This window comes from Pongo abelii, chromosome 7 (genome assembly GCF_028885655.2).
Source record: "Pongo abelii isolate AG06213 chromosome 7, NHGRI_mPonAbe1-v2.0_pri, whole genome shotgun sequence".
Lineage (NCBI taxonomy): Eukaryota > Metazoa > Chordata > Mammalia > Primates > Hominidae > Pongo > Pongo abelii.
In genome coordinates, this window is record NC_071992.2 from 33260109 (window position 1) to 33276500 (window position 16392).

Below are 16392 nucleotides of genomic sequence, written 5' to 3' on the forward strand. Positions count from 1 at the left end.
CTTGTTAATTAAAGATGTATATTTTAAAACCTAAGACAACCAACAAAAAATAATGAAGATAAAATGGAATAATAAAATACATTCAATTAACAAAAGAAGAGCCTGAAAAGGAGAGCAGAAACTAAAGAATAGATAGGACAAATATAAAACAGCTAGCAAGATGGTGGATTTTAATTGAGTCATTTTAATAACCACATAAAGCTCATTTAATGAGACCTGAATTAACTTAAAACCAAATCAAAGACATGACAAAAGAAAAATGTCATGTCATTATCCCTCATAGACATATCTATCCTCATTAAAATACATTAGTCCCACTTATTGGTGGGGGATATTTTCTAAGACCCTCAGTGGATTCCTGGAACTGCAGATGATACCAAACCTTATATATACTATGCATGAATTTCTTGTTCCTTCTTCACAACAGATAAAGTCACAGATGGAAAATTAGTTTTCATCATGGATCTTAATAACTTCAGCATACGATTTTTTTTCTTTCCATATTAAGTCAAGAACTTTCACCTTTTCACTTAAAGGAGGCACTGATGGCTTCTTTTTTGGTAGATCTGAATGGCTAGCATCACTACTCTTGTGCTCTAGGGCCATTACAAAGTAAACTAAGAATGACTTGAACACAAGCATCACAATACCGGATACTATGATGGTTGGTCTGATAAACAAGACAACTCCTGAGTGACTATCAGGTGTGTGTGTTGGGGTATAGACACATAGATACCCTGCACAAAAGGAGGATTCACCTCCCTGGTAGGGTAGAGCCAGGTGGTGCGAGATTTTGTCATGCTATCCAGAGTGGAGTGCAATTTAAAATGCATGAATTGTTTATTTGTGGAATTTTCCATTTAATATTTCCAGACCACCACTGACCATAGGTAACTGAAACTGTAGAAAGTGAAACCATGAATAAGAGGAGACTACTGTATTGGCAAGTTGAATATAGCAATATATTAAAAAATACTGGGCTGGGCACAGTGGCTCATTCCTGTAATCCTGGCACTTTGGGAGGCCAAGGTTGGGGAACTGCTTGAGGCCAGGAGTTTGAGACCAGCCTGACCAACATGGTGAAACCCTGTCTCTACTAAAAATACACAAATTAGCTGGGTATGGTGGTGTGTGCCTGTAATTCCAGCTACTTGGGAAACTCAGGGAGGAGAATCACTTGAACCTGGGAGGCAGAAGTTGCAGTGAGCTGAGATAGCACCACTGCCCTTCAGCGTGGGTGACATAGTGAGACTCCATCTCAAAAACAAAAACGAAAACAATAAGCAAAAAAAAATACTGCACAGTGAAGTGAGGCTTATCAAGGGCATGTCATGCTGGTTCAATACTAAAAAAATTCAGTCAATGTAACTCATCATATTAATGATGTAAAGAAGAAAAGCCGCTTGATCATATCGACAGATGCAGAAAAAGCATTTGAAAAATTCACCAGCCATTCATGAAAAAGTGTCAGCAAACTACTAATAGAAGGAACTTCCTCAGCCTGATAAAGCACATATAAAAAAACTGTATAGCTCACGTCATTTTTAATGCTGAAAGACTGAATTCTTACTCTCTGAAATCAAGAACAAAGCAGGAACGCCACTCTCCCCAGTCCTATAATTTACAGGACTAGATGTCTTAACCAGTCCACTGAAGCAATAAGAAGAAATAAAAGGCATAGAGGTTGGAAGAAGAAAAAAAACTGCCCCTATTTGCAGACAACAAGAACATTTATAAAATCTAGGAATTTAGAAAAAAGGTTTCTAGAATGAAAAGTAGGTTTATCAAAATTGCGGGACACAGGCCAATACCCAAAACCAACTGTTTTTCCATAAACTGGTAACAATCAATTGGAAACCACAATCTGAAAATGATATCATTTACTATAGCTCCAAAAAATGAAATACTTAGGTATAAGTCTAAGAAAACATGCATAAGATCTGTATGCTGAAACCCACAAAACGCTGATGAAAAAAATCAAAGAAGACAAATAAATGGAGCCACACATGGTATTCATGGATTAGAAGACTCAACATAGTAAAGATGTCAATTCTCCCTCAACTGATCTATAGACTTAATGCAACACCAATCAAAATCCCAGCAAGTTTTTTCTTGTAAATAAAGACAAGCTGATTCTAAAGTTTATATGCAAAAGCAATGGAATTAGAATAGCTAAAACAACTTAGAAAAAGAATACAGTTAAAGGAATCTCATTACTAGATTTTAAGACTTACTATAAAGCAACAGTAATCAAGGCAATGGGATAGATACATAGATCAATGGAACAGAAAAGATACCCCATAAATAGACCTCCACAAATACGGTAATTTGATTTTTGATAAAAGTGTAAAGTAATTCAATGGAGAAAGGATGGTCTTTTCAACACATGGTGTTGGAACAATCTGTCATTCACATGTAAACAGAGAGATGCATCCTCAACTTTATCCCTCATACCAAAAATTAGCTCAATTGACTCATAGCTCTAAATATTCACTGTAAGACTATAAAATTTTTAGGAGAACACAGGACCACAGTGACCTGTTTACTTAGTTATTCGGGTCAGAGAGAAGTACTTTCTTTCAGTGTCATGCCTAACATTGCTGTGTGCCTAGTGCTGTATCTGTCTATGTTGCTGCCTTGAGAATGCAGCTTCACGACTGGGACTTGCTTCAGTGTAGGGCAGGGAGAATAAAAAGAGGAAAAAAAAATGAGGATTTGCCCGTGGATCCTCCATCCCACGGGGGCCCTTCTTTCAGGTTTTCTGTTAGAAACAGAGGATTTCTCTGGGAAGTTTTTCTGCCCGCAATTGCTGTGCAGTTCCTGGATTTGCATTGCCCTACAGTCTAAGCTGGAAGATATGGAATGAAAAGATGTCAGGAAATTCACTGCCTTCTAGGTTACTTTCAGGATTTGATTTTCCTCCCAAATATGCCTGCTATTGTTTGCTAATCAGCCTCCAGATGCTCACTTTATGTATTCTGTCCAAGGATTTTTGCCACCCTTTCTGATACCGCAATCTGCCCTCCGTTTTACCTCCCTGCATTTCCAAATGCATCATCTTAGTACATCTTAGTAGAACTGGAGCCACTAATTCTTTCCTCTTCATGTTTTTTTTTGTTTTTTTGTTTTTTTTTTTTTTAAATCAGAGTCTTGCTCTGTTACCCACGCTGGTGTGCTGTGGTACAGTCATAGCTCACTGAAGCCTCACTTCCTGGACTCAAGTGATCCTTGTAGCTGGGACTACAGGCATGAGCCACCATGCCTGGCTAAGTTTTTCTATTTTTTGTAGAGATGAGATCCTGCTGTATTGCCCAGGCTGGTCTTGAACTCCTAGGCTCAAGTGATCCTCCCACTTTGGCTTCCCCAAGTGTGGGACTGCAGGAATAAGCCAGCATGCCTGACTAAGTTTTTCTACTTTTGTAGAGATGAGATCCTGCTATATTGCACAGGCTGGTCTTGAAATCCTGGGCTTAAATGATCCTCCCACTTTGGCCTCCCAAAGTGTTGGGATTACAGGCTTGGGCCACCGTGTCTGGCCCTACTAACTTTTTGATGGACGAGTCAGGTTCCTCGTGTGGGTGATTGCTTTGAAGTGGAAACAGCACCAGGTTCTAGCCAACAAGACATAGGGGACCTTCTGGGAGAACTATTTTGCCCTAACAAAGAGAGAGACCCATGGAGAAATTCTACCTCCCTTTCTGCCATTGAGCGTTATTGTATAAGGACATGATGCTCAGAAGTGTGGCTGCCATCTTGTACCCCAAAAGAAAAGCAAAAACATTATAGAGAAGCAAAACTAGAGCCCAGATATGTTGCAGTCAATTAGACAAACTTGAGCCAGTTGCCTTTAAACTCCTACTTGTGTGGGATCATAAATTTCCAATATTTAAACCATTTTTAGTGAGTACTTTTAAAATTGCAACCCAGGTCATTTCAAGTTGTAAACTAATATTATTCCATTTAGGGATTCAGCCATCGACAAAAATACTGGGATGAAATTAATAAATATTTCTTAATAATTAAATTATGTTTTAAAAATATGGATGAGTTGCTAGTGTATTCACTGATTTGACATATGACTGAAGATTGTTTTTATGTGTTAGAACAATAAAGCTAAAAAGGGATATACAGCCTGAAAATAAATATGGATTACAATAGAATTATTCTTGATTTCTTTGTGGACTTGGAGAGATGGTATAATTCTATTCATTTAAAAAATTTGTTTAAATGTATGGGGTACAAATGCAATTTTGTTACATGCATAGATTGCGTAGTGGTCAAGTCAGGACTTGAGGGTATCATATAATTCTATTCTTTATTTTCCTTCATTCACTCTTAAGAAATATTAATTGGGTGTCCATTGTGTACTGGAAACTCATTCTAGGTTCTTGGGGCACTAAGAAGAACCAGAAAAAGTTGCTGTTTTTAAAGCGTTAACAGTATAGTAGGAAATATAGACATATCAACCAATACTGTAGTAAAATGCAGAGTGATACAAACTAATATATGGACATGTATAAAATTATTACAGGAATATAAAGAAAAAGCTGTTTTTGAGGTTATAGTGTTTCTTTCCTATGATAACAGATTTATATATCACATATGAATACAGTCCATTTTGTTAGGTTCTAGATTACTGGGTAGTATCATATGCTTTAATTTTCATAACTTAAGACTTTGAAAGGAATATTTCTTATAGAAATGAGTGAAAGATGGCCCCTGTTTATTGGCCCCTACATTGTTTGCTTATTCACAGCACGGTAGAATGGTTAGCTCAGAACCTGCCAGGGCCAAACACAAATTCTTGCACAGCCAATTGCTTAAAGGTAGCCCAAATAAGCGTATTTTCAGCCACTTACAGCTCTCCTGCTTTGCATCCTCTACACAACTGCATTTAACATCTGCTTGCCACAGAGAAGACAAACCTTGTAGCTGTAAAAGACCCCAAACTGCTGCAGCCCTTTTGAGCTCTCTGAGCCAGAGACTCCCTGTATTGCTTCTGAGCAATACCACCTGGACACATGTGCCCCCTCACCCATCCCTGTCTCCCTTGGGATTTCCCGTGCCCTCTTCTTCTGGGTGTCTCTGGAAAGTCTTCTGCTGTGAGGACTTTCCCTTTTCTGCAATCCTGTCCAATAAAGCTTGCATTGTGCAATATTGCCTTCTTGTTCTATCTTTCTGTCTTTTCTTTGATCAGCCCCCAGATCTTCAAACTCATCATTGTTCTCTGCTATTATTTTTCTTTTATTGCCCATTAATACACACACACACACACACAGATTTATATACACTCTTTGGAATTCTTTTCCTTGTATGTCTCCTCAATATCCTCTCACACTTCCTTCAAATGTCTGCCCAAACCTTGCTTCTCAATGAGCCCTTCCTTGACCACACTTTCTGATACTGCAACCTGCCCTCCGTTTTACCTCCCTGCTTTTCCAAATTTCCTTTCTCTTGCTCTATTTTTTTTTCTTATTTCTCTGCTGCTTGTTGTCTATTGACATACTATACACTTTACTCATATATGTTTATTGTTTATTGTATGTCACTACCTATTAGGATATTATTTCTTCAGAACTTGAAGATACTGCTCCATGGCCTCATCAGTTTCACTGTTGCTAGTGACAAGTCAAGATAACACTATTTCCTTCGGTAGCCTTGAAATTTTTCCCTAGAAACTTTTAGGTTCTCTTGTTTATCTGTGTAGTTCTGAGCTGCACCAACTTTTTAAAAGAGAGCAGTCTTGTTCTTTCCTACCATTTGATACTTAGTAAGCATTTAATTCTGAAGATGTGGGTCTTTTTTTCAGTTCTGGAAGTTTTTCTGTGTGTATACCCAAACACACACACACACACACACACACACACACACAGACAGATCTCTCTATAAACATAATATGCATATATAATTCTGTGTGTAAATATAATACACATCATACACATAGATACACGCATAAACACACACATAAAATTTTATATCTGTGTGTATTATATTTATTTCCTCTCTGCTATTGTAGAACTTGCGGATCTGTTTTTTATGCAACTGAAGGTTTATCTCATATTTTCCACCTCTTTTTGTGATTTTTAATGTTTTATGAAGAATTCTTTAGTTCAATTTGATTTTAATCGCTCCATTTTCCCTTTCAGCCTACCAGTTGAGTTTTTAAACATGACCATATGTTTAATTTCTAAGATCTCTTTTGTTATATTTTTATAGAAGGCTTTTCTTATTTCTCTGAGGTTATTAACTGCCTTATTTTAAAACTTTATTTTCCTTTGTCTTCTGTTTGTTGAATTTGGCTCTGTCTTTTGTGGATATTAATTTTCCTCAAATGTTGTGTGATTCTTGTTTGGTTGCCCATATTTTTATTTGAGATTCTCCTTTTGCCTCTTGGTGGTCTGAATACAGAACCCTGTCTCAGGAGGTCTAGGGGGAGGTGGGTATTGTTGCCAAGTAGGTTGTGTGAGACCATAATCTTCTGGGCGTAAATCACTCTTGGGGATTGTGAGTGATGGTGGCAGCTGGAAATGTTCTCATTGACAGGCTTTTCTTACACAAGAGTCAACCCCAAGTTCTAGGGGTCAAATCTCCCATTTCTGAGAGCTGTGCTCCCTGCTTTTACTTAGGGGCTAAAGCCAGAGCCTCTGTTCCCTTTCAATGTTTTTCTTCCTTTGTTGTTCACTTCGAAGTTTAGCAGTACTTTGGTCTTTGCTCTTCTGTTTTCAGCCCCAACATTTCTACAAAGCCTGTGGCTCTAAACCTTGTTTGCTCATTGCAATCACCTGGGAAGCTTGAGAAACTACTGAAGCCTTGGTCTTACCCCTACCCCCACCCCCACCCTGAGATCTTAATTTATTTGGTTTGGGGAGCAGCCTGGATGCTGGCATTTTTCTAAATTTTCTAGTTGATTTTAATTTACAACCAAGATTGCTAACCACAGTGCTAGGAAATGGTCTCAGGCAGATCTTTCCTGTAAGTGTATTAAAAGTTCTTGGAGTTTATCATAGGGCAGAAGCCTTCTTTATCTGCTGCTCACTGTAAGAATCAGATAGGAAGGAAGGGGGCTGCCTACACAGCCTTTGGTGACACAGTTTCTTTAATTAGTCATCTTGTTTGACCAATAGCCTTTCCTTCTTTTGTATCCCCTTAACCTTAATAACTGAACTTGAAGTACTTAGAATTGCTTTTACTTCAATAGTTGTTTTTGTTATTATTCTTAGTTGTTTTAGGCTGAAGTTTCTCTTCCATTTTTTCCCTATCACTCTCCTCTTAGTGATGTATGATTTTCCAAGATTATTTAAAATTTCTGGTGCACTGATTGGTACTATCACTTACTTTTCAGCATGGCGGTACATTTTTTTAAAATTATTTTTCTTGTTATTTGCATGGATTTGAAGAGGAATGAATGGACACATCTGTGATCATACTACCAAATTTATTCCACCTCCTAGTTCTATCTCCATTTGTCTTTCTCTGCTAATAGATCTATAAAATGCGGAAAGAGATGTTTTACAATCTCTCATAGCAATCCTATTTTTTGTTTTACGTAATTTGATGCTTTTATATGAAACATAAAGGTTCATGGGTATTATAAATTTTATGTAGATTTTGCCTTTCATGAATATAAAATGACCTTCTTTTCTATGGAAATCTTTTTTTTTTTTTTACCTTATATTAAATTTTGTTTGAAATCAAAGGGGCCATCCTTTCTATTTTTAAAATTTCATTTGTCTGGTAAGCCTTTGCTTATTCTTTCAAAACATTTCTCATTTTAATGTGTCTCTTTAAGCTTAAATAGCATATGTCTAGATTTTTAAAATCTTTTTTTAAATGGGGAGTTGAAATAACTTAAATGTATTATCATAACTTATATGCTTGGCCTCATCTCTGTTATCTTGTTTTATATTTTTAGATTTTAAGCTTTCTTGTTGTTTTCTGGATTTATGTCTTTTACTTTGTGTAATATGCTTTGTTTGCTTTTACCTTTTCCAATGTTCTGAAAGCTAAACATTCCTCTTAAAATTTTAATTTTGGTTTTTGGAAAATGATACTTAACCTATTATTAGAAATTTTTAAAAAATTAAAATTTCCATCAGAATTCTTACTTGCAAACAATAGAAACTGACTCTGGCTAGATTAAGCAGAAAGGAATCTTCTAGAAGGATAAGGAGCTGTCCACAGAATTGATAGGAAGGAAGGTTTTACATGGGGAGAAGCCACTGGTGGCTGCATGGCAGGACTGGCTAGGCCACCCCCAGGAACGGCAGCTATCTGATTGCCTCTGTTCTTCCATGGTCTTTGTGTTCCCTGGACACTGCCACGAGACAATTCCTCTGCCACCTTCCCCACCCCAGCTCTGGACACTGAGCTCCACAGCTGCCACTGCCAGACTTCTGAAAAGTCTCTGCTACTAAGCATCATTTGTTTCACATGAATGTCCCAAACAAGAGCACACCACGGGCTAAGCTTAAGCCTCCAGCCCATGGCAGAGCCAAAAGGGGTTTGAGAGGGCAAGTTTCTGGCTTTTTCAGCTTGGAAGTGTGGCAAGTTCTTGCTTGCACCCTTCCCCAGGTCCCAGATCTCTGCCCAAAATTTATTCCTCCTCTAGTTTTATTACAATCTCTTCTCAATATTTTATAAATGATGACAAAACTGAAAAGTGAAATACCTCTATACCAGAGGTCCCCAGTCTTTTTGGAAGCAGGGACCGGTTTTGTGGAAGACAATTTTTCCATGGATGTGGATGGGAGGGGATTCAAGTGCATTAAATTTATTGTGTGCTTTATTTCTATTATTATTGTGTTATAATATATAATGAAATAATTATACAACTCACCATAATGTAGAATCAGTGGGAGTCCGGAGCTTGTTTTCCTGCAACTAGATGGTCCCATCTGGGGGCGATGGGAGACAGTGACAGACCATCAGGCATTAGATTCTCATAAGGAGCACACAACCTAGATCCCTCGCTTGTGTAGTTCTCAATAGGATTCGTGGTCCTATGAGAATCTAATGCTGCCACTGATCTCACAGAAGGTGGAGCTCAGGCAGTAACGTGAGTGATGGGGAGAGGCTGTAAATACAGATGATGCTTGGCTGGCTTGCCCACCACTCACCTCCTGCTTTGCAGCCTGGTTCCTCACAGGCCCTGGACTGGTACCAGTCTGTGGCCCAGGGATTAGGGATCCCTGCTATATACAGGGGTAAAAAAAGAGGGAAGAAGAGAGAATTTGGTTAAAATATATTCATAGAAGGAAGGAAGTGTGAAGAGAAGTCATGGTCCTTGTTGCTTCCATTGGTTATGTGGTTGCAGATCCATGCTGCCCAGTGAAAGTTCTTGTAATGATGCAAATAGTTTGTACCTGCACTGTTCAATGCAGAAGCCACCTGTGGCCAGCAAACACTCAAAATGTGGCTGGTGAAATGAGAAACTAATATTTTAATTGCATTTAATTTTAATTAATTTACATTTGAATTTAAATAGCCACATAAGGCTGGTGGCTACAATGTTGTACAGCGTAGCTGTGAATAGAATGATATTCCCTTTGTCTTCAGCCACACGTCAGTGAACTGGGATCTCTCCCAGTCTAATTCTTTGCTCAATTTCAGGACAACCCAGAAACCTAGCTAATTTTGCCTCTATGAGACTTCCATAGTCATTCACTCAAAACTCATCATTGAACATGTTAAGAAAGGATCTAACCATATTTTCGTTTGTCCTTATGGAGAAGGAGCAACCTTGTTTCCTTTTTGATAATTCATGTCAATTACTAGGCAATCCTGTAACACTGCATTTTTATGTGTTCACCCAATGGTAAACGGAATACAGACAGTCTGGTGGCAATTCACTGGGATGGTTATCTCCTTCCTTGCAAACAAAACTTCCAAACTAGTGGATAACAGCTATAAGAATGTATAAAGTTTTTTATAAGTACATTACCAGGTTTAATTCTTAGAGGTATCACACCCCCTTCTGCTCCATTGTTTCCTAGACCCATATTCTGACTGCAGAAGAAAGAGAACATACCTAGAGTCCTTCAGGGCTGCAATGTGGCCTGTCTTTCAGCTGGAGTGACTCATTTTTCCACAGCTCATTGCAATGTTCTATAAGTCTAGCTCCAGCTGCTTTTAGATGATGGGATACATAATAAAACTAGTAGCTGGTTTATTCATTTTTTCTCCATCACTGTGAAGTGAATTCCTAGGTCAGAAACAATATCCTTTGGGGCACCATGCCTGTCATGACTATATATGAGGTATTCAGTAATGGTTGCACTTGTAGAAGCATAGTTGAGAAGGAAAGCATATTGAAGTCCAAATAATAAGTGAAGATAAATGGCACCTTTATCAAGAAGCAAGGTTGCCAATGCAATTAACCTTGTGCTAGGTAGCTGGCTAGGTAGCTATCCCCCAAAGGCATGGTATTATATTGGGGGCTCCAGGTTGGTCTTTTAATGGGAAAGTTGAGCAAACAGCAGATGTGTTAGCTAGGGAAGAGGGGGTTGGCTGACAATAGAGAAGGTCATTTTTCTACCTGATTATTAAAAGCATCCCTGCACTGGGTATTCACGTTTGATACAAATATTCTCTCCCTTTGGGCCCATTCTGAGGGTCCTCTAGAATAGTAGCTGAAATTGGGGTTAAAAGTTGCTTAAGTTTTGACACAGTCTGCTTTACTTCTCTAAATACCAGACATCTTCACCAGGTTATTCCCTTGATCTTGTGTCCTGATATTATGACCATGCCTCTGGCATTTAAGTGCCCCATGTGGCCTCTGTCACCCTCAGATCTTCCCATTTTCTTTAAAATCAAGGAAACAATTTCACTGCATCATGTTCTACTGGTCTCCCTGTCCCATAGGGACCTGCTCAAGCTGTTACAAAGAATATAGAGTGTCAGTGGTGAAATCTATGTCAATAAATACAGTCTTATGTAATGTCTTCTGCCCTCCTTGTCCAATACTGTCTGAATCCATTCACATATATATTCCCCTTATGTTTTGCCAGCATAAACAGGTGAGGCCCTGCAGTATGTGTGTATGTGTGCATGCGTGTGTGCGTGTGTGTGTTAAGCAAGCAAGTTCCTCCTGGGCTTGATTTTGATTTTGTAATAGTATCCCTGGGGCATGTTTAGATATGCTTCTTAGTAAAGGTTTAGGGACATTGAGGAAAGGGAATTCTCTCATTTTTAAAATGACATATGTAGAGTTATATCGCAATGGGGAATCAGGGTTCTTTTGGCTGGCAATAAAGACTTACTGGAAATTGAGGCTTGCAGGTATAGAATTCTCCAAATATTTTGAATCTAAACATGAACACACACACACACACACACACACACACACACACACACACCACACTAGAGAGCACCAGTAAAGAAAAAAAGGTTAATTAAATTACAGTATAAATGCATATTTGTTCTCTTTTGTTATCTTACCTAACTTAAAAAGCAATTGTAAAAAAATGTAGATAATATATTGCTTTGCATATAACATATAGGAAGGTGTTATGTTTGTCAATAACAGCACAAGTAGGTGAGTGGGAACAATGGTGTGCTAGGAAAATGATTCCAGATGGTTACTTGATCAAAGTATAAATGAAGGAAACCAGAAATGATAAATGGGAAGGTTAATACCACAAAAGCTACAAATATATATTTGCTCTCCTTTCTTCTCTCTGCTCTTTAAAAAGACCTAAAATCATATAAAGGAAGAATTTTAACAATGTATTATTGGGTTGGTAATATTGACAGATATACAACAATAATACTACAATAAGTAGGAAAAGGGAATAGAGCTATATAGGAATAACATATCTGTATTTCACTGGAATTAAAATGGTATCAACCTGAAGCTGATTCTGGTAAGTTAAGATGTGTCGGTAGGCCCTACAAAAGACACTGAGAAAATGACTCAAGAAAAGTAAAACATTGTTAAAGAAACTTAAATGCATTAGTAGAAAATATTCACTCAATACAAAAGAAAACAGTAAGAAAGGATTAGAGGAATAAAAAACCATGAAATTTATAGAAAACAATAAGTGTAATGGTGAATGTAAATCTATATCAATAATATTAATGTTAATAGAATATACAATCGAAATGCACAAATGATTAGATTGGATAAAAATAAGATCCAAGTATATGCTGTCTAAAGGAAATAATTTTGATTCAAAAACACAGATAGAATGAAAGTAAAAGGATAGAAAACATATTATGCAAATGGCAACCATAAGAAAGGTGGAAGGGCTGTACTAATATCAGAAAACACACTTTAAAACAAAATAAAAGGTACTAGAGACAAAGAGAGGGACTTTATAGTGCTAAAAGGGTCAATTTGTCAGGAAGTTATGAGTGATCAGAAGTGTTTTATCAGTTTTGAGAAACCCTTTGCCAGTATTTGTTCGCATCTGTCTCTTACCCCATTTTCCTTCGCTTTTTCTTCTGGAACTTCACTTGCTTGTTTATTAGATCTTCTCCCTAAATCCTACGTGTCTCTAATGCTTTTTTTTCTGTGTTTTCAATTCTTTTTTCCTCTCTCTGCTTTAGTTTGTTTTCTGCTACCTATTTTCCAGGTGATGGATGCTGTGTCTAATGTGTTATTGAACCCAACTAGTTAGTTCTTAATTTTAGATTTTTTTTTTTTGTTCTGGAATTTCCATTTGATCCTGTTTTCATCATTTTGAATATACCGAAGAAATTACCTAGCATTTCAATTCTTTTATGCACATTCTTCATTTTCATATTAATTGAACATTAATTGAACTGTGGTTATTTTAAAATCCTTGTTAGTTAAGACTAACATTGGGATCACCTATGGGTCTGTTTCTATTGGTCATTTATTTTCTTTTGTTATTTTTTGACATGTGAAGGAATATTTGAATAAATGCCAGACATTATTTATTTTAAAAATATAGAAACTCTAGATTCCTGAGAAGGCTCACTTTCCCCTCTTGGCACTGTGGTGGTCAGTTGGCTTACTTCAGTAAGGAACTGTGCTAAATCATGGCTGCATGAGGGATGACCTCTGGCTCAAGACTGACCTTGTGTAGTTTCATCTAGAATGTTGGTGTGTTTTGGGAGCACTCTTTTTCATGGGTATCAAATTCTAATCTTTGTCATGTGAGACCGACAACAGAGCTCTGTTTTGTTTTGCAGGGTCTTCCCAGTTATGTTTTTGTCTTTTGCCACATATGGGTTCCAGTTTTCAATACATGTTCTGGGGAAAATAATCTGCCATGTGCTCGAAACCTTATAATTCTCTACCAAAACTCTTCTGATTCCTTTTACTCCTGCTGCAGCCCTCTTCCAGCTGTTGCCCTGGATTTTGCCCTAGACTCTTAGCTTCTTGCCCATATTCAAATTCATCAATACCTCCAGGGGAAAAGCAACTGCAGAGGCCAGTTCACCTCTCTGTTTCTTCCCTTATGAAGTATTAGTCCATTTTGTTCTTGTTACCTTAGCAACTCTTTTCTTTTTCAAAAAGAAAATTTTTGTATTCCGTCTGGCTTTTCTAGCTGTAGATGGGAGCACTGACCTTTGGACAAGTGGACAAGAAATACATCCTCTCTAGACGGTAAAGAAATCTTTGTGTAGTATATATTTTGAAATATCTTTCTGTTTATTCATGCAAATTTGCCATTTAGCTGATATCAGAATTTGAGGGACATATTTTTCCTTAAAAGCATAAATGTATTTCTTTTTGTCTTTTTAGCATTTTAGAGTTTGACAAGAGTCTGATTTTTATTTATTTTGTTGTTAAAATATCTAGATGTTTAAAGGCTTATCTGTTTAGTGAAAATACTATATATTTTTTCCAGGATATGTGTTTATGTGGGTTATCTTTCAGTGATTTTGAAGAGATTGTGATAAGCTTTTTACACTAAGCTTTCTTGACAGTTTCTATGTGGTTTTCAATTAAGCTCTAAATGTTTGCTTCTTCTCTAGTTGGAGTGTCTTCCTGAAAATAACTGTGACTCTTAGTTTCAAGCTCTCTTTTCTTTCTTCTTACCCGTAATCTTCACCATCCATTTTTTTTTTTTTTTTGGTCACTTTGGTTTTTTTGTACTGCATTTTGAAAAATTTATCAAATTATTTCTGTTTGATTAGATTTTACCAAGTTTAATCTTATGCTTCATTGAATCAATTTGCATTTAAATCCTACTATTGTGATTTTATCTTTTTGAAAATTATCCTACCTTGAGTCTTTTTTCTCTCTTTTCTATGCATATTGGTCTTTTATTCTTAGTCTTTTTTTTTCTTTGTATCTTGGCTTTCTGCTTCTGTTTCATAGAAGTCTTGCATTCTAATAAGTACGGCAAACTAATGGAAATTTCTCCTTTCTTTAGCAAATCATTTTCAGATATTTGTTATCCTTGTACATTTTTAAAGTGATCTTTCCTTTCATTTTCACTGCGGTATTTTAAAAATCAACTTTAGTGAGGTATCATTTACATTTATTAATATACACCTGTTTTAAATGAACACTTCAATGCCCTTTGTATATATCCATATATTCACCACCACAATCAAGATAAGGAATATTTTCACTTCCCCAAAAAGTTTCCTATACTTTTTTTTGTAGTCAATTACCCCAACATCATTCTCATGCAACCACAGATATGATTTCTATCATTACAGATTAGTTCTGGCTGTTCAACAATTTCATAAGACCAGAGCCATCTGCTATGTACTTTTCTTTCTAGCTTCTTTTGCTCAGCTTAACATTATTAAAATTCATTAGTATTGTTATGCCTATCAGTAGTTTGCTTCTTTTTGCCACTTAGTAATATTCCATTGTATAACACACTGTGTGTATCCATTCTTGTATGGACTGAATGTTTGTGTATCCCCAGAATTCATAACTGAATCCCTAATCCCCATTATGATGGTATTTGGAGGTGAGGCCTTTGGGAGGTGATTAGGTTTAGATGAGATGATGAGGATGGGGCTCCCATGGTGGGGTTTAGTATGATTCTAAGAACAGAAAAAGAGCAGCGCACTCTCAATCTCTCTGTCTTTCTCCACCGCCCACACCCCCAAAACACACACTGTGGCTGTCTGTAAGTCAGGAAGAGGACCCTTATCAAGAGCCTGACGATGCCGGCACCCCAATCTTGGACTTCCCAGCCTCCAGAACTGGGAGACATAAATGTCTAAGCTTTTTTCACCCAATCCATAGTATTTTGTTTTACCAGTCTGAGGAGTCTAAGACAATTCTCCTGTTGATTGGACGCTTGGGTTGTTTCTAGTTTGCAACCATTATGAATAAAACTGCTATGAACATCCATGTATCAGCCTCCTTTTCTTCATGTGTATGTTTAAATCCTTGTATATATTTACAGTAACTGTTAATAAAGTCCCTGCTTGCTAATTCAATCATTTCCATGTTTTCTTTGTCCATTCCTATTAACTGATATTTCTCTTGGATATCAGAAACATTTTTTCTGCCATTTTGTTTGTGGCATAATCTTCATTTGAATGCTGGACATTTTTAAGTGTCTGGATTTTTTTCCTCCATTCCTTTAAAGATTTTGGAGTTTTTCTGTGTCAGGAGGTTAATTTACTTTCTGGATCATTTTCATACTGTTGGGATGTGTTTTTAAGTTTCTTTTGAGTGGATCCAGAGCAACCTTTACTCCATGGCTATTAAGCCTTACTCCTAAGGTGCAGACATTTTGGAGTCTCTATGACTGCTCCAAATGTTCAGTGGTAACTCTTCATTCTAGGTTGTCAGAACTCAGATACCTCCTGTACTGCCTGAGGAAGTTGTTCAGCTTCCAGCTTCCCTGTAGTTTTTTCCTAGAAGCCATTTTTTGCCTGGTTAGTCCTACGTTGCCTGTTGTTCAATGTCTGAAAGTAGTTGTTACATATATTTTGTCTAGATTTCTACATGTTTATGGTAGGAAGCCAGGTCTGGTACTGGTACGTCATCATGGCTGGAAGCAAAAATGATATTGTAGTATTTTCTTTTTTAATTTTTATTTTTTGAGTCAAGGTCAGGGTCTCACTTTGTCACCTAGGCTAGAATGTAGTGGTACAATCATAACTCACTAAAACGTCACACTCCTGGGCTTAAGTGATACTTCCTCCCCAGCCTGCTGAGTAGCTAGGACTATAGGCACTCACCATCAGGCCCAGCTGATTCATTTTTTTGTTGTTGTTAAAGATGGGCTCTCATTGTGTTGTCCAAGCTGGTCTTTAACTCTTGGCCTCAAGCGATTCTCCCACCCTGGCTTCCAAAAATGCTGGGATTATAAGCATGAGCCATCACACTTGGCCATTATTGCATCATTTTCAACAGTTATTTAAAATTCATTTTTCTACTTGATTATTTTATTTTATTCACTATTCATTATTTTATTTTATTCACCATTTTCTTAGAGTCTATGTGAA

The 16392-nt window shown here is 37.1% G+C and overlaps 1 long non-coding RNA gene across 1 annotated transcript; it reads right to left on the minus strand.

Moving 5' to 3' along the window:
* Window positions 1-8836: 8836 nt before the first annotated feature.
* LOC129060943 (uncharacterized) lies at window positions 8837-16225 on the minus strand. The gene is made up of 3 exons (XR_008527853.1): window positions 16126-16225; window positions 9117-9191; window positions 8837-8894 (listed from the first exon to the last, which is right to left on the minus strand). It is a non-coding gene; the product is annotated as an uncharacterized LOC129060943 (long non-coding RNA).
* Between the last annotated feature and the right edge of the window lie 167 nt (window positions 16226-16392).